The sequence below is a fragment of the Oxyura jamaicensis genome, chromosome 4 (assembly GCF_011077185.1).
Source record: "Oxyura jamaicensis isolate SHBP4307 breed ruddy duck chromosome 4, BPBGC_Ojam_1.0, whole genome shotgun sequence".
Lineage (NCBI taxonomy): Eukaryota > Metazoa > Chordata > Aves > Anseriformes > Anatidae > Oxyura > Oxyura jamaicensis.
In genome coordinates, this window is record NC_048896.1 from 33,597,894 (window position 1) to 33,623,846 (window position 25,953).

Here is a 25,953-nt window from a genome sequence, read left to right on the forward strand (position 1 = left end):
CACATAGCTCAAACAACAGCAAATATAACAGGGACATATGACAGCAGGTATCTGAAATGATGGGCTTTGTTAAAATCCATGTGCAAGAGATGCTTGCCCACCTCTAAATGCCTACATAACTGACCCTTTAAAATGTTCCTTGAAAAGCATAACTAATATCACACCCAAAAACACAGATAGAGCCATGTATTACTCAAATACAGAATTAAATATCAAATACGCAAGATTTAAATAAAGTATCACAGTTGCATCATGCATCATTATATTATACTATATAAACTCACGGTCAAAAAAAATCTCATTTCAATTCTAAAAAAGACCTTCAATTTCAATGCACATCAGAATTTGTAAAATCCAGCATGTACTGGATTTATAATAAAATATGAGTGACACTCTCACTGCAATTAAAATAAGTTTCTTATTGCTTTTAGATGGAGCAAACTTACCATAATTAAGATTATAAAAGATTGTGAGCATCATCTAAACATATGGAGAAGTATTTGGTTAAAATCCAGTTTCTAAACTCTGACCTAAAAGCCTGAACCAACATTAATTTTGCTTAGGTCTACAAAATAATAATAATAATAAATATATATATATAAATAAAAAAAAAAAAAAAAAAAAAAAAAAAAAAACTTTGGTCAAAATCCTTCCATGTTGTGAATCTTTAACAAAATGAACAGATTAGTTCCTTTGTTCATTCTGAGTGAAAGGCAAAGGCAAATCTGCCTCTGGGAATAGAGGCAAATTTTCAGAAGCAAAGTTTCATTTCTAGGTCTCACATTTAGATTCAGTTTAATCAATAAGGTGATACGGGCAATCATATTTGCCAGCCCTCTTCCAGAAACCAGCTGTGTTGTGTGTGTACCCTTGGGGCTAGCGCTTAGTTTTCATGTCATTCTAAGTAAGCGCAGACTGCCTACAAAATCAGCGGTTGATATCTTGAATCTTTTGGGAAGGATCCAGGGGACCCTTTTGTCAATGTCAGCCCTGTGAGGCTGGTGGCATATATTCCTGGACATGGCAGAGAAGTCCACCCAATCCAGTAAACAGCAGACCTTTGTAGAGAGAAATTTCAATCAAATTACCAGGGAGCTAGTTCAGGGTGCATTTTCAAGGGCAGATATTACAGAAAGGCAGCTATTTTCTCCTTGAGGCATCCCTGGAGGCCTCTCAGCATAAGAAGTGTATGCCAGCTAAGGGAGAGTGTTGATGCATCCACTGTGCTGCAATTCCATGTTCTCAACAGATGACAGCCATGTAATTAAGAGAGTCAACAGTGATGCATTATGTAGTTGGACTAGGCTGGAAACTCATTCTGCCTTGCATAAAGCTTATTTAAATGGAAGTTGCAAGATTTATTTTTTTTCCCCACAAAAAAACACCTGAAACCATAAACAGTCCACAGTAGCATTTCAGTATATATGAAGTTTAAGCTATTAGATACACACACAGCAAAATCTACCTAAGTTAGGTAGATATGGACGATGCAGGCAACCTTAAAGTTGGGTTCGCTTCCATCAAATTTCTTCATGGCAAGTCATTAGAGTCAGATAGCATTTCAACTCATCTTTAACACTTGCAAAACATTAGGAGAGTGTCAGGAATGTATAGGCATCTTTGACCTCCCCCTTCAGCAATTAATCTCTCTTAAAAATATTTTTTGTGATCTGCCAAAGGAATTTTACAACAGACAAAAAAAAAAGGGGGGGGGGAGAGACACAAATACTCAGCATCTCATGATCTTTGTATCTCAGTATCTCATGATCTTGTTACAAGGCAAGCAAGAAAGTAAAGGCTGACTTTAGAGATGTCTTTTAATAGTTGCAAAATGAACAACAAAAAAAGAAATATATTCCTCAGCATCATTTATTTTTATTATCATTATTATAAATATTATCATTATTATCTCAGGTCAAACATATCTGACTACTGAGCAACCTAGAAAGTTACAATGGGGGTTTTGACATTTTTGTTTCTATTACATTAAAATTCTCTGCTGAAGCTTTTAATCAGTATGCTTAGCAGTCTATCATTCACACAAAATGAATACTATTTTATATTTTGGGGGGTAGGAATAATTAGTCTTGTGAAAAGGACAAAATTATAATATTTTTTAAACTGATTGGGAAGCAGTACCAACAGGTATGTGCTTACGAAAACTCATGCCAAAAAGCCTTCTAGAACATAAAATACATAGCAGAGAGGAATCACAGTTCCATTTTAAATTACTCACAAAGATAATGCTCCATTGGAAAATCTGTTCCATTAAGGGGAGGAAAGAGATAATATATGCACGAGGTAGTGATGTAAAAACTGTCAGTGTGCTCTCTTACAGAGTACTAACGATCTTTCTAAATACATATGTTTAACCCACTGCATGTCACCTTCTATTTTATGTCCCATGTTTTCAAATTATTTTATGATTTAAAATTATTTTATGAATACTAAAATATAAAATGTATGTGTTCACACTACTCTGTGTGTGTAAAGTCAAGGTTTTGCCTACCCAAAATGCAATGTACAGCCACGTGGTCAGGCACCAGGATCTTCTGTTCAGCAAATCCACTGACCAATGACTTTGGGCACTCAACATTCACACATGACTTGTATGCCCACAGCAATCTATGTGCTGATGCCTTCTGGGGACATACCACAACAGGGAGGGTATACAGCACAGAGAAAAAAAGGGACTGAAAATTCCCTCCTGTGACAATGCTACTGGCAGTAAGTTTTTCACTACTGGAGGGAGTTTTTCACCAAAGAAAGAATTTGGGAAAGCAGCTCAAACTTCTTGTCATGTTAAATGGCAACTGTCTCCTCCTGAAGGAAATAAATGGAAGAATTTCGGGAAAAAAAAAGATTAAAACAGTCAAAATCCCTGAGAAGACCTGAAAGTGATTGGCTATAACAGCTAAACACTTCAAGAAATAAAAATGCATGCAAAAATGCCAAAATATCTGCTAACATTTAGTCAGGAGGGAAACAAAGCAAGATGAAGAATTAAGAGGAAGAGTCATATTTACCACTACAGTAACAGATTAAGAGCAGTTTTTGTTATGATGCTTTACCTAAGCATCATTTGTTCTGCCTGTTTGTATAAATAAATGCTTATACTTGCCTTTTTACTTACTTTGGTTTGAGTAAAATATGATTTCAGGGAATAGATAATATCAAGGAAATTCACACAAAAGAGCTTGGAGAATTTATAAGCTTGGTCTTGGAAAACCTTAATATATCCCTCATATCCTCAGCACATCCTCCACAGTATCAATTAGACAACAATGCAGGTCCCCACTAGAGCTGCACAGGCCATGTAAAAGCTGATATAGCAGGGGTCAAAAGCAAAAGAGACTTGGGTAAGGTTTGAGACGCACTGGCATTCAATAAAATGCTCAGATAAATCCTTGAATCTTAAGTACAACAAGAACAAAATAGGGGTAAGGGATAATCGGTCCACAAACCACTGCAGTGAGTTGAAGTACACAGAAGGTCACTGCCACAGGTTTTCCAGCAATGAATTACAGAATTTGTGTCTTCTGGACATCTGCATGCCATATTCAGAATAAGAGAAGGCATATTATAAGTTAATTATATAACTACCACCAACAAATAGACTAACTTGGTTCAAAATGTGTTTCTTCAAGACTTTCCCCTTTTCTCAATTTCTGCTGGTTTCCAGTGGTTTGGAAGGTGAATACTGGGATATTAAAAAAAAAAAAAAAAAAAAAAAAAAAAAAGAAAAAAATAATTAAAATTTTTTAAATTAAAAAAAAAAAAAAAGAAGAAGAAGAAAAAAGAGGTAAGATGTAGTACATAACTGTTATTAAAAGCTTATCCTGAACTCTTGCTCTGTAACAAGCTTTTAGAGCCACTCACTCAAATAACATTTCAGGAAACAAGGTGTGGAAAATGAAACCCTGCATCTCCCAAAATAAAACCAAAAGCAAATCTCACATGTAAAAGCTTTTTCTTTTTTAATTTTATGAGTTATCATCCCTGTGGGAGCTGATGGAGAAATGAGAGAGAAAAGGGAGAGAAAATTCTAGACCAATTTTTGTTTCAATTTTCCATAAGACAATGCAAAATTCAAGTAATGAACACCTTAGGATTTGGCTCTCATCCATTTTTTTAAAAAACATCATTAATCTTACCTACCTCATTTAATATCAGTTCTAATTTCTCTTTATCTCTTCATAGTTATCTAAAAGCTTTTATTTCCCTTACTTTTCCCCTTACCTTTTCACTAAAATGAATTCATTTTGCTTTTATGCTCTCCTGATATTTTTTTTCCTTTCCAGTTTAACTCATGCTGCCATTATTTTTATTGTTACTTGGTTGCTTCCCTTTTCTTTCAGGAGCTATTTTCTTCTCAGCCTTACATCTTTAACAGTGTATCATGAAGGCACTTGGCTTTTTTCCTGTTTCTTTCATTCTGTTCACTTAGAGATGTGATCAGTCATGCCTTAACCAGTGTGCTTTTTAAGACTGCTCAACTGTGTTCCATTTTGGCAGAATTTTCTTTCTCGTTTTTCACTTTACTAACTGAATTCCTCAATGCCTTTCATATTTGCTTCCCAGATTCTATGTGTGGCTATTTGCTATTATAGCAATTGCTTCTAGGTTGAGTCCAAGATGACTGTAAACACATCTAAGAGATGTCCTAATTTCATGCTGTTTCAAGTAATCCATAAGAATTTATTTTATGATCATTTTCAATAGTTTGCCTGTTATTTACATATTTTTAAATAAAATTTTCCTGTGAAGTATTGTAAGTATTGTAATTTAAAATAAACAAAGTATTGTAATTTAAAATAAAGTATTATATATAAAGTACTTATATAAAGTAAGTATTGTAATTTAAAATAAACAGAGTAAAAAAAAAAATGTTGAATCATACTACAAATACTCGTTCATACTACCATATGTTGAGAACATGATGTCATAAACTTAAAACATTATATAAAAATAAAAATTCAAAAAAATTTGACAACAATTTAAAAAGTATGCAAATAAAGGAAAGGTTGTCTTTTTTTAAAAAAAAAAAAAAATCAATTTCTGCTTCACAAACTACTTTTGTAGAATTTTTCTTTTATTATTCAGATAGCACCATTACTGTGCTTGGCACTTTACAGATGTCTTTGAAAATGAGGTCACTGCCTTGAAGAGCTTATAATTAAAACCCCTGTGAGTTATATACTGAGTAAGTGAGGGTAGAGCATCTATCTGCCTGTGAGCTACACAGACAACATTATTCAGTGTTACATATTGCATATTTATATTACTTTGGGTTCCAGGTTTTGTGCTATCTGGCGTGAACATAAAAACAAGTAAATCATTGAAGATTTAAGAAACAATTCTAGTCAGGTTACCGTTTCCTCATTTGCTTTTTCATAGATGTAAGCAAAATGAATGGGTTACCAAGACAACCATTTTTAAAAATCAGATTGTCAAAACCTGTTAGGAAACAAGAACTCTATAAAATGAGCCTTTGGCTAAAAGAAGTCAGCTGATATTATGTAACTCTCAAATTATTTCACAATTTCATTTAAAGCTACTTCAAGTCTGTGAGTGCTGACCATTATTACAGTCCACAACTGTCATTCTCTAAATTATTAGCACTGAAAGTAAATAGTCCAAACTCCAGGGAATTTATAAAATCACAGAAGTTCAAGTATTCCTTTTTCTTTCCCACTTTTCTTCAATACTAATTTTCAGTGCTGAGCACCACAACTGAAAGCATGCTTTTGCAGAGCTAGCAGAAAAAAAGGTTACAATTTTCCCAGCCAGAAAGCTGAACTGAAGAGATTGTTTAGTATGCATAATATCACTTCTTCTCCTTCCTTGTCCAGGCAGCTAGGGACTTAGATCCTGTATATGTAAGCCAAAGAGAATGGTCAGAGAAAAAAATAAAGGGTTTGAAGTTTACATTTATTTTTTCATTCTATTTTTGCTCGCCTTTTTCAAATTTTCACATCTAAAATCAGCATAAAGTTGTAACTTGCCAATACTATAAATTTGGAATCAGTATTACTATCAATAAATAGAATGATGTATTGAGATCATCACAAACTAAATCTCTCAGGGAACATATAACACTTTTTATTTTTTATTTTTATTTTTTGATGCTAGTCCTTTATGCTGACCTCTTTTAAACATAAAGATCATTTGATGTATAAAAACACAGAAATACACACACATTCATATATACAGAGCGTTAAAATTATCTTATCTTACAATGCTCAGAGGATGTTCTCCTTTAAAAATATATTTCGGCTTAACTATAGGATCTGAAACATTCTGGAATTTCTTTTGGTAGTATTTGTGGAGTCTCTTGAAAACACTAAGAGCTCCAGATGGAAGAATTTTTTGAAAAGCTTGATTCAAAAGACTTCTGAATTTTGGCAGATAAATGCTGCATATGTTGTGTGGAGGTGATCTCCTGTGGGGGACAGGAAGATGATCTCTTAATGCACATTCACCAACTGTCATAAGGCTGAAAAGAAAATGCCTGTATTGTATGAAGATACTTAACTAAATTTCCAGCCCCTGTTTTTCAGTGTAAAAGCTGAAAGAGATCCTAAAAATGAACTGTTGTATTCTTAAGAGGATGTATTAAACATGCTGTTAAGCCTATGCACTGTTTAAAAAATTAAAAAAGTTTTTTTTTTTTTTTTTTTTTTTACCCCATATTTATCTCTTCCTCTCTAAAAGTAAAATAAAACACTTCTAGCAGTGTGTCGTTTTACTAGGTGAAACAAAATCTAAGCATGCCAACATCACATGCAACAATGCAGCTGGGATTTTCAGCCTACGTGAAGGTAGTGACAATTCTAAGCTAAAAGTAAAATAAGTAAATAAAATAAATAACATGGAAAAAAAAATCTGTTTAAACATGTAGTACACTAAACCCTCTACCTATAATTTTTACTCATTTAAACATGTGTAATGCTTTAAAAGCATTTAGAAATCTGTGGTGTAAATCTGTAAAAATTTCACAGTAAAAACCACCATAATCTCCTGTGGGTCATATCTATCGCAGTAATACACAGAACTCCCATTAGGACAAAACCAGATTTCAGTCTGATTCAATTGTGCCACCTCTAGATGATACACATAGATATCTCTCCTTACCCAATAGGTCACACCAAAGGTCCTTTACTCAATAGGTCAAACCTCTATACCAGGATGCAGTGGCACAGCATATAAAACTGTTTTGGAAAACATTAATAAATGTGTTTTTACTTAGAAGCCACTGTATGCTCTTAGAGGATGCAGGAGAAGTAGGAACCCTATAGCAAATATGGATTTCACTGCTCACAAGGAGACATTATTAGTCCCCAGATGGCCATCTAACTCTTAACAGTGTCCTGTAAACTCTCAGTATAGTCACCAAGTCCTTTCCTGTTCAGCAGAGCTATACACAGAATTGCTTAATGGCTTTTGAAAAACTAAATTCATTAACATTTAATAGAACCACCCCCACCGCAGACTTTTTATTATCATAGGTTTTCTGCTCTGTATCATCACCTTTTGAATTCATTCTGAATTCTTTGGTTTTCATTACTTTTGTAGACTTCTGTTAGCTATTTCCCCAGGTACCCATTTCACATCTCCTGTAAGAATAACATGCCTTTCTCATAAGTGGTCCTGTGTGAAAGCCAGTTAAGTGAAAATACTGTTTTTAAGATACTTGGATTCCATATACAGCTTTTGTTACTTGCTTTTCTTTCAGAGCACTGAGGAAAAAAACGAGTACTGCATGTACCCAACCGCATCTCAAAATCAAGAGCATACAAATGACCTTGAAGCAATGGCTTATGCTCCACAGAGAGAAAAAAACCTGATGCCTCAGGCCATTAAATGAAGCTTATACCCTACCCTACCAATTCTCTCAAGAAACTGTACTTACAGTACAGAACCAAAACATGCAAAATTTGGAGAGTTCTTATACAACAACCCAGTCACTGAGCAAATTTCCAGAGAAATACATAAACTCATTACAGCAAACAGCCTTACTGTCTCCTTTGCATATCACTATTTTATGCAGTATAAAGCAGGCAGCAAAAAAAAAGCTTCAATCATCAACTTTCTGTTTAAATTCAAAACTTCTGAAGTCCAAACAGTATAACTTGTTATTGTTAACACACTAGGCATATGACACCTTTAATAAATACATCAAAAAAAAATTAATCTTATGTCTCTTACCTAAACGAATGCTCAGACATACTTAACTAAAGCATGAATGTTATTTTCTGAGTGAAAATCATGTACCTTTAGAAAGATTCAAAGGAAAAAAAAATGCAATTTCCTTAAACAACAAATGCCAAGATTTTTCAAAGGGCAAGTGCCTTTAGTTATTTGGCAATAAAATTTAATTGCTATGCAGTTCTTTTCTAAAGCATTTGGGGCAATTTACAAATTGTTTATAAACATGAGGTATATCCCAATGATCATTTATGTTAAAGGTATTAAAATAGAACCTGAAATAAACCCTTTTCCCCCAAAGCCTTTCGATCAGAATATCCACTTTTTAAACACTAAATTCTGGATTATTTGCACAGAAATCAAAGTAAACCTTTTTATTCAAGATAATTTTATGAACGTCCTTGTTTAATTCAGGCCAGAGACCCTATGACATGACCTCTACAATCTACTGTTGGCACCTCAAAATAAACAAAGATTTTGGAACCAAGGTAAAGGTTTTCTGGTCTTTCCTTTCCCCGGTTTTCTATGTTTTGTGCAAGGTAATGGAAATCTCACTGGAGCTGTCTTGTCCCTTTTCCCCTCTGTCCTCTCTGTTAACTCTCTCCAGCCAAACAGTGTGTTTGTAACAACAGTTCAGAAGAATTTGTCCATAATTTGTCCATAAGAATGAGTTTAAAATTAACGCCATCCGTACAAAATCACCACATTGATTTGACTGGATCATTCTGCCTATATAGCTTAGAATACTGTTAGATATAGGAGAAAGAGGCAACAGTTTCTATAGCAACAAAACTACGGCTGGAGCACATCTTGCTAACGCCATTCCTCTATTTGCTGACAATGCAGAGCACTGTTGTGTGGTTAAGTACATAAGAAGAAGTAGCAACAAAAGAAATATTTTTAAATTGTACTGTTTCTAAACTATGAATATATTAAATAGTAGGTTTGAAGTCTTTTCTTCTGAGCAATTTACACTTATCATAAATGAAATTCAAGTGCCAGAAAACTGGTACTCCCTGAGACTTGGCCACATTTCAGCACCAGCCACAGTCTCTAATGTTTTCTTCTAATTTTCAAAATATGATAAAATTAATAGCAATCAATATCACAAACACAAAGCTTTAAGAGCTTTAACTAGCTAATATGTACCCCAAAGACATTGTCTTAATATTTATTACTTAAAGGAATAGAATATTCTAATACATAGAAACATGAAGCTTTTGCAGAAAAAGCTAAATAAAAAATTTAAAAAGTTTAAAAGCACGTGTGCAAAGACTTCCAATTTATTTTAAAACAGCTTACTACATTAACACAGGTATTGTAGCTTATTGAGATAAACATTTACATCCATGTGTTGGTCATACATGGATGTGTTGGACAACACATCCATGTGTTGTCCTTTGCCTTATTTTCTCTTCCTCTTACGTACAAATAAATGTCTCATTAAAAGCTGACCCTTTACTTCTGGTATACTATATGACAACTAGGAAAGAGAGAGTTACTGCCACTAAATATCTTAAATAGACATCAAAATAAGTATGGTAATAACAAATATATTTAAATAAATATAATACTCCATGGTATTCTTCAAAGAAAAATTGACCACAGTTTTTTGCTGCAGTCAGCCAATTGATAACAACTATAAGCTGAGTAAAGAATCATGCAGTGTCTTATTTTACAAGTAATATCAGTGAGAAAGTAGTGCAAATTGTGTACCCCAGGAGAATTTTAGAAATGCAGGTTATTCATTATGTATTATTTATGATTTAGGGTTAAAAGTAAATTTAAATTAAAAAAAAAAATCACTTACTAAAAAAATACATTACAATAATACTTTTTTTTAATAGTACTTCTGGAAGTATTGGACAACAAGACACAAACATGCACTCATACTTTTATTGCTGTTTGTACTTGGATTTTATGTCTACATCTGTGTCTTTTCTGAGCTTAAAAAAAAAAAAAAATCCCAACTTCAAAATAAGGTACAAAACCAGCACATCTTAGATATTACTCAGTTGCTAAGTGCTGGCAAAAGCCTTTCTTTGTTTTAGTAATGACTTCATTTTAGTTCAGAAAGAAACTGTTCCACATGAGTTGAAAATGTAACCTTCATTAGACAGATCTCACTGCCTTGGGGTCCTGGCACATAATCTAGCAATGATTTTATGTAATTTTTTTTTTTTAGTTTTAATTTCAAAGATGATGGTTTTCCAATACAAACACCTATCTAAAATATGAAACTGCAGCAGTAACGAAACCATAAAATAGGCAAGGTAAAAAGAAGTGATATCGTTACCCAAGCTGCAAGGAGAAAAATCTTGGATGGAACAGAATTAAGAAAGGGAGAGAAAGGGTGGTGATGTTACTACACTGTAATGTCTTTATCAGAGAACATGTATACTACGTGGTCTCTGTCCCAGAAACTGTTATCTGTTATTACAGGAATGCTGTACACAGGATGACAGTTTATCAAGAACACTTGCCCAATACTTTTTAAAGACATTTTAACCTGGTTGCTTTAAAAAGCTCAGAGATCTTTTTAAATGGTATACTCACTGGTTAGTAATTATTTGTGGAAAGCAGAGAAAACCAAGAAAATAATCTGAATGCTTGAAAATACAGCTTGGACTTTTATGTTTAGGTTAGTTAAACATCCAGATGTAACATCATTTGCTGGTGAAAAAAAAAAATAATAATAATAATAATAAATAATAAAAAAACAAACAGGGAGAATTGTGTACTTTTCAGCTAAACTATACTTTTTTTCAGCTAAAATACATTTTGACTTGTTGAAGCTGATGGTTTCTCCTCTCTGAAGATAGCCAGAATATGAGCAAATCCGTACTCCGTTAGCAAAATCCACAGAGAAGCACAGACAGTGTTGCTTCCTGGCACACCACTGAACAGCGAAATTCCCTGTCACCTACTATTGTGTATTTTAGGAACTGCTTACACACTTATAAGATATAAAATGAGTAAAGTTTCTTATTCAAGAAGGTATACTTAAGCTATATTAAAGCATTGAACAGATTCACTTCCAGAATTCAAAGTTAACATGACGCAAAACCTTGAAAGCCACAATAACTGTATCAAAGTCCTTTTAGAAAGATGGAAGATCTTAATTTTAAGGTCATGTGTCTGTTCTGTTGGAACAGAAATGCAAATCTAGGTATGTTTGTCTGTATCTTGGTGCATTCACATATCTTTAAGAAAGTACAAACATACTCTTTCTATATTCCAAATGACTTTTATTATCTATGGCAAGTGTTCAGTTGTATTAATGAGAATTCAATTATATGTAACACAGAAGGCAAGAAAATGACTTTTTTGCATATTAACTAGTAGTTAATTTCAAAAGAAAAATCATGTCAAGTCTTTTTCATACAACTCATTCAAAGCGGGTATTTATCATAACACTTGGCATACAGACAGTGACTCAGCTACTTGAGAGCAGAAAAGAGGTAATTCCAGATGCAGCTGAAAAAAATAGTGGGATTTAGGCTAATTAGCATAGTTCAGAAAACCAAATTTTGGATCAGTTCCAAAGAGTCAGATGTGAAAAAATCTCTCTGTGATGCCTTAATTTAGTTTATGTATAGCTTATTCAGATACTGACCCTAGGAACCAAAGATGGGCTTCAAAAAATAAAAATAAATAAGTGTCCTTGAATAAAATATCGTCTCTATTAGTCTACAGATAGCCTTTCCTTCAAGGGCGAAGTATGAATACATGGACTATTCTACCTACTGCTTTTCATCCTGGAAATCTCTGAGATGGGCAACATCAGAGTAGTACAAGAGTGCTACTAGAAGAGGAGCATTACTATTCAATTGCAATTTGATGTTTTCATATTTTCATCCTCTTTAGACAAGAGCTATATATATTCTATAACATTTAGTGTCCTAGCACATCATGGAAATTACAGCTGAGTTAATTACTGATACGTTCATCTCTCTCATCTGTGAAGTGAAAGATAGATTTTCCCAAAACCATCACCTTTCACAATTTATTTAGACCTATCTTTTTCACATGCTAATAATTCATGCCTGGGGTGAGGAGTTCAACAAAATTTATTCAGGTCACTTAGTTAACATTGGCACACCATCCAGTCAGGATGCTAATAATATATTCTAAAATTCATAGACTCATATAAAAGGTGATTCTAGCAATTAATCACTAGTGAATATTGCATTTAAAATAATAATACCTGCCAGCTGACCAAAAATGTTCTATGTGTGTTTAAAAGAGGTGACCAAGAACACAGTAAACAACCAGGACTGCAGCTGCACAGCACCAGTGGTGGTATTCACAAGGACAAGTCTTCCTTATGGGTCTCAGAAGAATCGGTGTAAGGATTATTGACATGAACAAAACACGAACAGGTAGCTCTTAAAGAGTAAGCCATAAATGCAAATTGATTTGGTCTTGAATGAGCTGTTTCCCATACGCTTCTGATGTCTATGCAAAATAGGAGCTTTACCATATGCTAATGCAGATAGAATACCAGACATGCTAATACAGAGGAAGAGCAGACTAGCACTTGACTTTACAGTTCAAATTAAATAGACAGGTCTTAAATGGATTATATCACAAGTACTTTGTGCATACAGAATGCCTTCAAAACCTTCCTAGAATATCAAGACAAATGTGAAGCAACTTGAAGATAAAAACATACTCTATTTTACTAGTAAGCCCTGAAGAGTCAATCCAGATAAATATATTCAATAATTTATCACGCCAGCATTTCAAATATCAATAAATGTAGAATGCACATGCTGAGCAGCTTCATGTTACTTTTGAAATTTTTAGTAAGTGCTGCATACCTAAAAAATTTAACATGGAGCATTTTGAAAGTACATCACTGTCTGCTGTAAGTAACTACTACATATATATATATCAAATCACAACTCACAGAAAAACAATATTTGATTATTTGATTATGAGATCCACACAAAACACCAGCACTTGATAAACAGATTGAATGGACATCTTTCTCCCAACCGGAAGCTGAAATAAATGCCTAATGCTAATATACACATTCTAAATATTTGCTTAATTGTCATTAAAATGGCAGGCTGATGGGTTCATCACCAGACGAGCCTGTCATCATCTCTGTTACCTACAAGATTTCTAGGAGGAAGACAGTGGATAAACGGAAGTTAATTGTGAAAGACAAATGTTAGGTACCTGTAACTAACAATTTCATAAACGTTATTTTGTTTTTGTATTTTGTGCTTATTGACAGTATAAACAGGAAAAACAACTTGAAGAACTGTATTTGGTTCTTCCTCTGTAAGTACAAACCAGCAGTGTCACCATCACATGCAGTTTTGTGATGTCAAGCACAAGAGAAGTGTCAGTTGTCAAAAAGACAATCCAAGCTTCTTAGGGAAAAAAAAAAAAAAAAAAAAAAAAAAAAGAGAGAGAGAGAAGAGAGATGCAAACCCGGAAGTCAGTAAGACATCTTGCTACCAAGCAGCATGCAAGCACGTCAATATACATGTCAATATGTCTATCACAGCTCTGCACTGCGAGCACATTTACAGAGAATTAAATCGAATCATATACTTGGATGAAAAATACTGAATACCAAGTACTAAAAATACTTAAGAAAAAAAAATCGATACAATTAGGGAGAGAGTTCCAGGTCCAGATTTCAAATGGACAACCACAGTATTTTTGAGCATAGTACTGAGCCAGTACTACTTCCAAATGTACTGGCCAAATTAAAAAAAAAAAAAAAAAAAAAAAAAAAAAAAAAAAGTGGCCCCAGTTTTACCCTTGCAAAGCTACTACATAGCTGTAAACAAATGTGAATAAAATGTACTGGGCTTTTACCACACTTTCATTTTACAATTTTGAAAAACTGAAAGCCAGAAGACTTAGTTAAGCCACAGGTTTTGTCTCAACTCTTCAAACAAATCAGCTACCCATTATCTCTATTAGCCAGCTTCAGAGTAATTTAAGTCTAGGTCCAGAGCTTGATTATGTCCAAAGCTTAAGGTTATTTGCCTGGTGGTTTTTTAAGTTAGTAAAGAAAAACAGAAATCTAAGCTCCATTTTAGACCAATGGAATGGCTCTCACCAGACTAATAGGCTGGATTAAGGAACGATTTGGGGACTTTCATATTCTGATGCAGCAGAAATTAAATGACCGAAGAGAGTACAACGATGGACTCTACAGGAGGTGAAGGGCAATATGGACAATCCAAGCTTCTTAGGGAAAAATAAATAAATAAATAAATAAATAAAATAAAATAAAAATAAAATAATCTAGCAGCTACTGTCCTGAATAAATTCCTGAGAAAGTTACCTGCTTTGGCAGCCCAGCTCAATAAAGCATGCCAGTAAACATAACACCACTGCAATGCTAACGCTGGATGAACAAATCAACCAGTGAAGGAATTAAAATTACAGATTACTCAACAGTTTGGGACAGGCACAGTCACATACTTGCATAACTGTGGCTCAAACCATTGAAACCTAAGTAGACTTAACCAGTTAAATAATATTGAGTGTATTTGGAGCAATCTAATCTGTATTTATCTTACATTCTTGTAAATTTTCATGTAATAACATAAAATATAATATAAGTATATGCAGGACTGGTTCTTCATCCACTTTTGATGGTTGCTAGTAGTTTTTTGTTTGCTTAAAAGGCCATCTTCTAGGCAGACTTTACTGAGCCCTGTTTTATTTATACAGACTTAATGGCAACATACATACAAATGAAGCAAAGCAATATACATAGCCTATTTTTGAAGGGTACGTGTGATTTGAAGGTGATTTAAAGTCTTTTTATTATCATGACATTTCCGTAATCTTCTATATTAAAACTAACTCTATAACATTTAATGATGGAAAACTAAAATATTTTGAAAATTTGTGAAGATTGCAAAGATGCAACTAGCAAATAAGCGAGGACGCTTAGACTGTGCACAGAATCAAGCCTTTATTTCCAGCTATCAAAGTTCACTGCAGCCAGTTGCTTCTTTCAGCATGCTTACATCAACAAATACAGATAATGCTAGAAAAAGGAGAAAAACTTAGAGTAATGAAGAATTGCATAGAACAGAGGTGCAACTACTCATAACAACAGAAGTTATTAAGAAATCTGGACATAATAATGACAGTCACAACTACTGTTGATTATGCAGTGTTGTAGCAGATACTGCTTTTGCACAGCTGCTTTACAAATTTACAGGCATGTGTATATGTGTGTGTGTGTGTGTATATACATACACAGCCTGGCAGCCACTCTAGGCACATAAAGAATTGTTCTTCTGATTTAATGTTTCTCTTGCTATGTTAGGCTAAGGTATGAATAAGCTGTCTTCAGCGCATATTAAATCATTCTATGCTTGGAAAGAATTGTTCTATGCAATCATTATAATGTATTTTTTACTGGCAAATTAAGCACCTTCAGTTTAATTAACATAAAGTACTGCTTCATATTTTCTGGACACTGTCAGTAAAATTAGGTTTTATTTTTACAATTACTGATGAAAATAATGATCAATTGTGATCAGTATAGCTGAACATCTCCAGACTAACAGAAAATAAATTCTGACCAAAGGAAAGTCATAAACAGTGGTATGAGCCCAGGAGATGAGAACTACACTGGAATGAACTAGCTAGATACCTATTCAGACCGTAAGAAAACTGGTAAGTATAGCTGTAATAATAATCATTTAAAAACAAACAAAAAATGATTGTTATTTTCCTTTTTCCATGTTGGTTTGTTTTCTTTGTAAGCTCAATATGAGTTATTTTGGATGCTAACAAAGCCATTTTCTTCCAGTCGCCTCATCCTATTAAATACCAGTCACTGAAAAAGAATCTTAAAGTGGTTTGGAATGCATTTACATAAAAATAAAAGAGATAGAAAATGACAGAACAAACAATTTAAACTTTACAGAACTTTGTTACTTTATCACATTTCACATAATTATTCAAGCCTCATTTATGAATACTTCATTTAACAATGAGCTATAAATAAAACAACTTCATATGGAAGATGTCAGAAAAAAATGTTTTTCACGGTTTCCTTTCCTTTTGTCTCATTCATTATATGAGCTTTGTTTTTCCCCCAGCATATTCATCTTAAATATCTTCCATTAACTACTACGAACTACTACTTTTATTTTTCTACATCTCAAAGGAAAAAATACATTAAATATTAAAATCCCTAATATTTGCATGGGGAAAGTGTCAGCTCCATGGTTTATCTTCTTCTTACATATTTCATTTACAGTATAATTTAAGATTTAAGCTGTTTAGGCAACAGGTTATGTTTCATTACATATTTGGCCAGATTGAAAGTGCTTTAATAATATATACAAAATGTACCCATTAAGATCTTGAGTGCTTTGTCCTGTGTATTCTAATGCGATGGAAAAGACTGAAACTAGGTGTGCATGCTAAATTGAACCCTATTTTAAAGATTTTAAAAGAGCAACAACCACAGAAGTTGAGTATCTGAGAGTAATCAGCTGTATTTTTAGAGGGCTTCACAGTCATCGTATTACATTTTCAAAAGATAAAACAACAAAACACAAACACAAGTTATTATGATACACAGTGACTACTATTTCTACACTACAAATGAACTTGACAGATTATTTTTTTTTTTTTTTTAGTTCAGTATCTGGCCTTACACACACCTAGATATATGTCCAAAATGAACCTTGGTATCTCATCTCTTTTACAGTACCCCCCAAATCCTCAGAAGATGCAGTTTCCCTACAGAGGGCTAGAGTAAGATTACATGCATCAGAAGTGGGAGATCGCCATGGGAGAACCCAGCACAATAAGCAAAGTTTGAAATACTTATTTCAATAAATTAATTTAGTGACAGTTTATTTAAAACATGCATGCAAATACTAGGCTTCATAATAATGCTTTCTTTACAGCTCCATACTCATTTTCTTTTTTCTTTTCTTTTTTAATCCACATACAGTCTTTTTCAGTAGAATCTAAAATCAGTAGAGATGGAGTCCCATTCTAAGCTGACCTACAGCTAGATTGTTAGAATGTGCTCAGGGACAGGGGAGATGCAGGTGAGAAAGAAATTGATCTCAAGCACATTCTGTAGCCATTAACTTAGCACTCCCCATCCCCGATGTATTTTTGGATCACACTTCACAAGCTAAAACCTGTAAGTGAGCACAGGCAAATCAACACCCTGCACGCAGATGAACTGCACAAAGATGTGAAACCTGCTAAGCCAGTTACTGGCAGTTCCACCTCTAGGATGTCTCTAATGCAGACTAAGTATTTTGGTACATACAGATTTTAGAAGCCTCCAGGATTAGGCAAAACTTTGTGAGCTTTATTGAGAAGTTTAAAATGCACATAACCTAAACTCTAACTACATTTGGATGGGTCCTGAATTGTGCACTTGTTTTACATGAACAACTACAAGAGATTAAGCTGGGAACCTGAAAATACAGAGCTACTGTCCACCATAGCCACATGAACTACTGCCACAGATTCCACTCTCTGCTGACAAGCACCTTGGAGCCTTCGGGGAAGGTGGAGAAGGAAAAAAATAAATCAAACAGCAGAATGAGAAGTTCTACATCTTCTTGCTTGTATTCCCACAGTTGCATAGAGTATAAATAGCTTTCATTTATCCTAAATCATAGATATGCTTTACCATTAGCCTGTTTGGAAGTCAAAGATTCAAACACTTGATGTAAACCACTGAGGAGCATTGTTGAGTAACTTGTGGAAGAAAATATCAAGATTTACAACTAATATATTTGTGGTTTAAGGCTGCAAGATATCTCAAAAAGAAAAACTACTCTTCATCCTATTCCATTCACATTTTTTACTTCATTTTTAATTCTGTCCTGCTACAGAAATGAAAAGAACTTCAAGGAAACTTAAAAAATAAAAGACTACTGTAGGATATGTTCCAATAATATATCTACCGTGCAAATGGGAAAGGAGGAGAGAGATGATTAGTGGTTTTCCATTAACTTCAGTAATATCTCAAAATACAGAAAAATATAAACAGACCCTGCCCATTAGGCTATGGGCTATTTCCCCAAGATTTCAGCAGAAGTCATACCTAACACTTTCAAAACCACCAATCCAACTAAATATAACTGGAAAATACACTGTGAAAAGTCCTGCCTTATGGGATCTCAAGCTCTATGGAGAAAAAGGGTCTTCACATCTCTTCTAGAGTGCTTTAAATTTCTTTCTGGTTTAACTTTCACTTCCAGTAGGCTATTCAACAGACATGACAACCAGTCCCAGGAGAAAAATAATAAAAAATAATATTAATAATAATATTTAACAAAAATAATTTTAATTTGAAAATGTCTGTTTTTTTCTTTTTTTTTCTGAAAAAAATGAATGCATTATTTTAAATATACAGCAAATCACTCATCAAAATTGAAAGTGCTAGGATTTTTAGGCTTAGGCTTATTTTGTTTGGGGGGCCTGGGCATTTTTATTGAAGGAGAAAGTTATTTTCCTTAACCTCTTAAAGATATCCTTGTCCCTAAGACACTTTGCTAATTGGGAGCTGGCATCACCTTCATGTATGCTCACTGTTGTCCATCTGTGAAAAGAGATATTCAGTGAGTACTGAATATACATCTTGCTACAGGTACTAGCCATCTCTAAATATGCTAACTGAAGGAGGACAATGCAACACTATAGGTGAACAAGATCAAATTCCCAAATTTTCTGTAAATCAAAAGTTCATTTTGGAAGTACATAACACGTTGGAAGTTATGAAGCTACAAACAGGAAATAAAAGGGAGAGAAGCTGTGAGATTTAAGACTGTACCATATGTCCTGTGCTATCCTGTGCACCCACTTGAACATAAACTCCTTAAGCACAGCCTCCAGAAATCCGAGGCAAACAACTGGAGTTGTGGCATGTTTTATTTACTGTCCCTGTCGTTTTTGCAGCTCTGTCCCTCGCATTCTTTAACTTGTTCCAATGAAATATGATGTACTTATTCCTGGCCTTAAAGAAATTCAAAGCACTGCAGAGGCATAGTATTTAAGGCCTGACTACATAATAGTGGGGGAAGAAAAAAAAAAAAAAAGAAAAAAAAAAAAGTGGTAGTGAAAGCTGAAAATGTTTTTAGAAAAGATTTCCTCTCACTTATTCAAGGAATAATTAATTATTTCAAATGACATGGAGTTCCTCCAGACATGCACCCAAAATGAATGAGAAGAATTTTCTTTGATCTTTTGACTAAGGAAAACAAATAGACTAGCTAATATGTGTATGCTGGCCTTTAAAAATGCTTATATATTATTGTTTATACTTTCTTTTTAATTATTAAGAAGTTTTTAATAGCCTAGGTAGTAATTAGGCAATAAAGGTGAAAGTTTAAAATAGACAATTTAACTACTTTAGAAACTGTAATAACATTTAAAAGAAAAAAGAAAAAAAAAAAAAATCAGAATGCCCTGTTCTTCTCCCTTAACCTTTTTTATTACTAAAAACCAAAAACAAAAATCAACTAATTTTAAAATTATTTTATTTAAAGGTGGGTTTATTTAACTATGGAGGGCAAGAACCAAGTCAGACAGGGATGGTTTCCGAGAATATAAAAGAGAAATAGAACCTAAAAAAAGGATTGAGAGGACCAAAACTTGTTAACTCCACATTCTTCCCCCTTTTGCCTAAAGTATATGCAGAGCATGAAGCGGCATTGCACCAGACCATGACTTGGTATTCATCCACCCTCAGTCTTTAAGCTTTATAAATATCTTTCCCACTCTCCATTTTCAGCTATTTTCAGTTGGTGCTTACCTATTTCTTGGCTGCCCAGTGTGACCTTTGTTTATAACTATGGATGTTTTGAAACATTTTAAAACCCCTCTAAAATCCCCAGTAGTTTCAACTTCTGTTTATATAAAACAGGGTTCCATACTGTATTCTTTACGCTACTTCCAAAATATCTACAGGCCCCAAGTGTGAAGTGTTGAGAATGCTGGTTACCTCTTAAGCAAAAATAAGTGATATTGGATAAGCTGATGGGGAATGGAAGCACTGAGAAGGTGACAAGAGTTGCATGCTCTGTAAGGTCCAGACATGCAACATTACCACACTGTAGTTCCCAGTGTTTTGGACTAGCTGATTTATGCAAAAGGTCTGTATGTCAGTAGTAATGGCAAAACAGCTGCAAGCTGCTGCTGCTGTAAGCAGTGCAAAACTGATAGTGGCAATTCCTTTTTATTTTTTAAAAGAAACAAGTAAACAAGAAAAAAAATAAATAAATAAAAATAAAAAATATAACTACAGAACATGGTATGCCCCTCAGCTTGGTACAATACTTTAAAGTTGATCTTACCAATGCCCATCAAGTTAACAGTAATACCCTCTCCTCCAGTTACCAGCAACTCAACTGAAGCAGATGAACACATACTCCATGGAGCAATGTCAATAACAAAGCCAGCTTCCTGTAGATACGTGAGTTTCATTGATGCCTTGAATTGGTCAGGAGAAAGATTTCAATCTCCATTCAATTACAAACTTCCTTCTGCTTCCATTCACAGCCCTTCTCTTGCAAAGTATTTTAGTGGTAATATTCAAGTTTAATCTTCAACTGTAGAAATCAGTTAATTTGATCAGCTGTGAACTTATGGATGTTGAAATCAGTTTCCTCTGTACTTGAACTACTTTTAGGAAACTGGTATGAATTCAATTATTGCCAATTGCTTTTGAACATTGGATGCCTTGTTTAAATTAACTTATACTAAAGATTATGATAAAATGGCAGTTCTTTCTACTCTGGGCTTTTCTAGCTAAATCAAAATATTCACCTTATAGTATTAATATAAATGTTAATAATAAATAGAAAGTGCTAGCAACTTATATTCCCTTTGCAGAATTTTGCAATTTTCTACCCATTTGAGAAAAGCGACTAAACAGCAACGAAGAGCACTACTAATTCTCATCTTCACTTGCAAGTGAAGATTCTTAACTTATGGAGAGATAAGCATCTCTGGTACAAAAAAGACAGATATCTCCTGGAAAGAGTGCAGTGGAAGTCCACAAAGATGATACGGGGCCTGGAGCATCTTCCCTATGAGGAAAGGCTGAGAGACCTGGGTTTGTTCAGCCTCAAGAAAAGAACACTGAGAGGGGATCTTATTAATGTTTATAAATACCTGAAGTGTGGGAGACAGAGGGATATAGCCAACCTCTTTTCAGTGGTTTGTGGGGACATGACAAGGGGCAATGGCCACGAAATGGAGCACAAGAAGTTCCGCACCAACGTACGAAAACTTCTTCACAGTGAGGATGATGGAGCACTGGCACAGGCTGCCCAGGGAGGTTGTGGAGTCTCCTTCTCCTTCTCTGGAGATATTCAAGGCCCGTCTGGATGCCTACCTGGGCAATCTGCTCTAGGGAACCTGCTGTGGCAGGGGATATGGACCCGATGATCTCTTGAGGTCCCTTCCAACCCCTACAATTCTGTGATTCTGTGATCTGCACTATACAGTTTAAGAGCATTTCCCATATATTTCTGCTCATTTAGGTTCTAAACTGGTTCAAGAGACTCTGAAAATAAAGACAAACCTGTAATTTTCAGGAAGGGAAACAGATAAGTATTTTATCTATTATGGTTCTGAAATATTTAACTAATTTCGGATATGTTGATGGGAGAAGGTTCCTCTTCAGTAAGATACAAAGGAATTTCTCTCCTTGCTTGAGATTTTTGGAGCCACAGATTCCAAACCTATTTCACTTAAGCAAAGATCATACATAGCTCCACTGTCTTTAAATTTCACCACGCAGACAGGTAGCATCCACCTTGTGCTGCCTCTAACTAAAGGTGGCTTTATACAAGTGATTTTTACTTAACTGGTGTTCTAGCTTCTGTGCCTAGGGATATCAAGAGCATGCTACTACAAACACTGAAGATGAAACCAGTCCTAGTTTATGGCACGTTTTCAGTTTTATTCTGGAATACCATTCCGATAATAGGTATTGATGTAAACATACAATGGGAAGGATAAACACGCGCACGGACTGACAGACGGACACAGGCCGCATGCGCGCATGCGCCGCGGGGCGCTGCGGTTGCCGCAGCAACGGGCGGGCGAGGCGGGCCTGGCCGCAGCGCCCTGACCCAGTTACGGCCCGGCCCACTCGGGGCCTGCCAGCGGCTGGGGTCGGCGGTACTGGGACGTCAAAAACTGCACAAATACTGCGCCCTGAATTTACATTTCAAAACGATCCGTGTGCGGGTTAGCTACACGCTTCCCATGCTGCGCTGCACCTTCACAGGCACGTTACCACAGGCGTGTTCAGGCTTTAAAGCTTCCCCCATCTCCTCCTCCCTGTTGCCTTCTGCTACTTCCATTCTCCACAACCAGATTGTTCAATTTAAATAATTCGCTTTATGAAACTGGCAACCATCAAGAGAAATAAATGTTCATAATGGCATATTGCCGAATGTAAAGATACATATTTAATATATATTTACCTACATTATTTAGTTTCTTAGCAATATTGCCCTGGCACTTTAAATGAAAATCAGCAATTTCTTGTTTTGCTTTGAAGGCATTTAATTCCATTTGGTAACTGGTGGCATCTGAGGAGCCGTGCAGAGAGCAAAATAGAGCTGCAGCCTTCTGCAGTCTCGGTAGAGCGTGCTACTTTTTAAACCACTGAGGGTTTATTTACATATTTATTCCTAATATTTTGCATATATGTCTTAGTTGCCTGACGACATGAATGCATACTGCAGCCATCTGATGTTACCACAATTACATAACCTTCCTGCAGCACTGTCTAATAGTTCAGTTAGTTTACATAGACAGTGAGCCATTGACAATCCTTTCACTTCCAGCCACCTTTCTTTCGATCCAACACTACTGAGCACTTAGCCCTTCCTCTGGGCTTCTGACTTTTTTTTTTTTTCTTCTTCCAGAATTAAATCCACAATGTCATATCTTGAAAGCGCTCCCTAGGCCCATGCTACTATGCCATGCAATATTAAGACACGGGCTCTCCTTTCTGGCTTCCAGGAGGATTATTTTTGTCTACAGTCTTGCCTTGTTCCCTACACAGCGTATTGAGAACATCAAAATATTATTATAGTTCCTTATAAAATTATACACATTAATAGTTTACACAACATATATTTTATCAAACCCATAATCTCTCATTCTTCACAGATACTCCATACCAGCAATACAGATACATACCGATGTTAATTTCCTATTCCCACGCCTTTCCCCCTCTTCTTTATGCTCAACTTCTCTCAGAATTAGGGACTTCCATCATTCTGCCAATATTTTCCATGGTAAAACACTTGAGTTTATTTACTCATTTTTATAAATCAATTATTTAGGATGAAACTGTTTATGTAGGGTATCCCTCTAGGCTAAAGTCTTTAAAGTTTCAGCCAAAAAAACCTCCTGCTATTCCAAAGAGTGAAGTTAAAGGAAAACACGTTAATTTGCCCTCAGGGTAGGAAACCTAGCAAGCTTTTCTTTAAAAACTTTAGGATTTCCTTTAGGCTTTACAGGAAGGACTTGAAAACAGCAATAGGACACACTTAATGTGTTCTTTGAAGCATTCCTAAATATCGCCTTGGAATTGGATTTATTGTGTCTGAGCAAATTCTGTCAGGAGTCCAGTCCATGTCAGATGGGGCACAGCATGGTTTCTCCTGCATCTCTTCAGGTAATTCTTCCAATGCCCAATTTTGAACTGACTGCATCATGTTCAAAGCCTATGGTGCCCTGGTAAAGAGGGAGTATCTGCTAGTTTATAAAAAAATTCACCATGATTTCCAATTCTTGTTAATTCAGTAAGAATTTGTGCAGCACAGTCTGCTGTCCTTGACTGCAAGGCATGTGAAGCTTCTCCATATTTCCATAAGATCACCTTCTTTGCATTTCCCATTGACTGAAAGCCAGTACATTGGTTTCCCTTCAGCATATCTCTAAATGAGAATTGTCGTGAGAGAATGATTTCAGAATTTTTGATTGCCTCCATGGAAACAAAGCTTCACAAATTTTACTTGGCATTGATGTTCACAGAAGCACTTGGGAAGGGAAGAAAATACTACAGCTTTCTTTCCACTTCTCAAACCTCATGTAGAAGGGAAAGCCAGACTCTGTCTGCTTTCCCTGTTAGGTAGCTTTCTTCTCTCCCCTATACAACTCTGACCCGTCTTCCTTGTTAGCAGCTCAGGGTGAATTCCCAGCAGATCCCAATCCAATGCCTCCAATCTCCATGAGAAACTGCAGAAAATACATTCACCACTAACAAATGCTTTCTGACACTGTGCTGCATTTCCCAAAGCCAAAGGCTGAGGGCAGTAAAAATGAGATAATTTACTCTCTTGTACTAGAGGAACACTTTATGATTGATTGCACATGCTGCACTCAGCTTATGGCAAGTATCACCAAAGAACAGCTTTATCATTGGACTATATTTAAAACTTACTGCTCAAAGCAAAGAAATGTTTTTATAAAAATTAATGTGCACATCCTACACAGCACTACAAGGTAACTAGTGATACAGGGCCAAGAGTTCATGGGAACTCTTCAGCTAGAGGCAGACACAGCATTTTCTCTCTCTCTTCTGTTGTTGCCCAGGGGAAATGCTAAAGTCCTCAAGGCTTCCTCTCTGGCTAAAGTAGCGGTGCCAGTGCCGCCCCCAACACAGCTTTGCACAGATTCAGCGTAACTGCTACAGAAACGCCTTCTAGCTGAAGAGGGATTCTGGCTTTCTTCTCTCAGCTTCGTGCTTTGATAGCAAATAGCAAGAGTAAAATATCATGCAGATATCCTATCACATCCCCTAGACACAGAATAAAAGACAAGAGACCCTCTAATTTAATGGCTCCATGTTTACATTAAACACACCTAACCCATCTATTTATGTCAGAAACTCCAGCGACTCCCTCTCAGCCATATAACACCATACAACCCTGGCATTCTCTGAGCTGTCAGACATGCTTCATTTTCCAGCGGCTGCAAGTGTTGAAGGTCTTCACTGAACAGATATAATGACCTAACATTATATGCTCAGTATCTATCCACCCACTGCATTTTACAGCTCCCACAGACACACAGCCTCTGAGTAGATCTGTTATTACCTACTTCAGGAGCCAGAAAGTCCGTGTCTCAGTGAAAGGAACAAGTGAAGGACAGCTCTCACCTAAGCAGCAGCAACAGGGTCACAGGCTTTGCTGTTGTAAACTAATTATCTGTGTAAGACTACATTAATTGCCATAAACTGCTCCATACCGGGGCTCCATATCCCAGATCCCCAAAGTGGATGCTGAACACTTAAAACATTTTTTTTTAATTGAAAAAGAAAGAAAAGATTGCTTGTACTCTTTGTTTTCTGATTCCTGAGCCTTCAGAATCCATCTGCTTCATGTCATAAATGTAGAAAACATCTTGAAAATAAGACTGATATTTGCATTTAATCCTTACTTGGACATTTTGAAAACTTAAGCAGCCATGCCATACAACTCCAGGCAGCAGCTACCTTGTGTGCTGCATAGCTGCTCAAAATTTCCTCGTGATGGAAGTCCTATTCACTCTGGGTTTTTTGTTCTCAAGTGGCAATGAATAATGGCAATCATTTCTTTCTTCCAGATTAGCTCACCCCCAGACCTACTTGGCTCTGCTGAACAGTAGAGCATGGGAAGGCTGTGATCACTTTCCATTTTCCTCTCTCCTAATTTCATTTGGCAAGAAATACCAACATTCAATTGTGCTCTATCCATGCTGCTAGTA

At 35.4% G+C, this 25,953-nt stretch overlaps 1 protein-coding gene across 1 annotated transcript in view; it reads right to left on the reverse strand.

Moving 5' to 3' along the window:
- The window catches only part of GPM6A (glycoprotein M6A), a 115,648-nt gene that overhangs the window by 70,651 nt on the left and 19,044 nt on the right, over window positions 1-25,953 (reverse strand). The window lies entirely within an intron of this gene.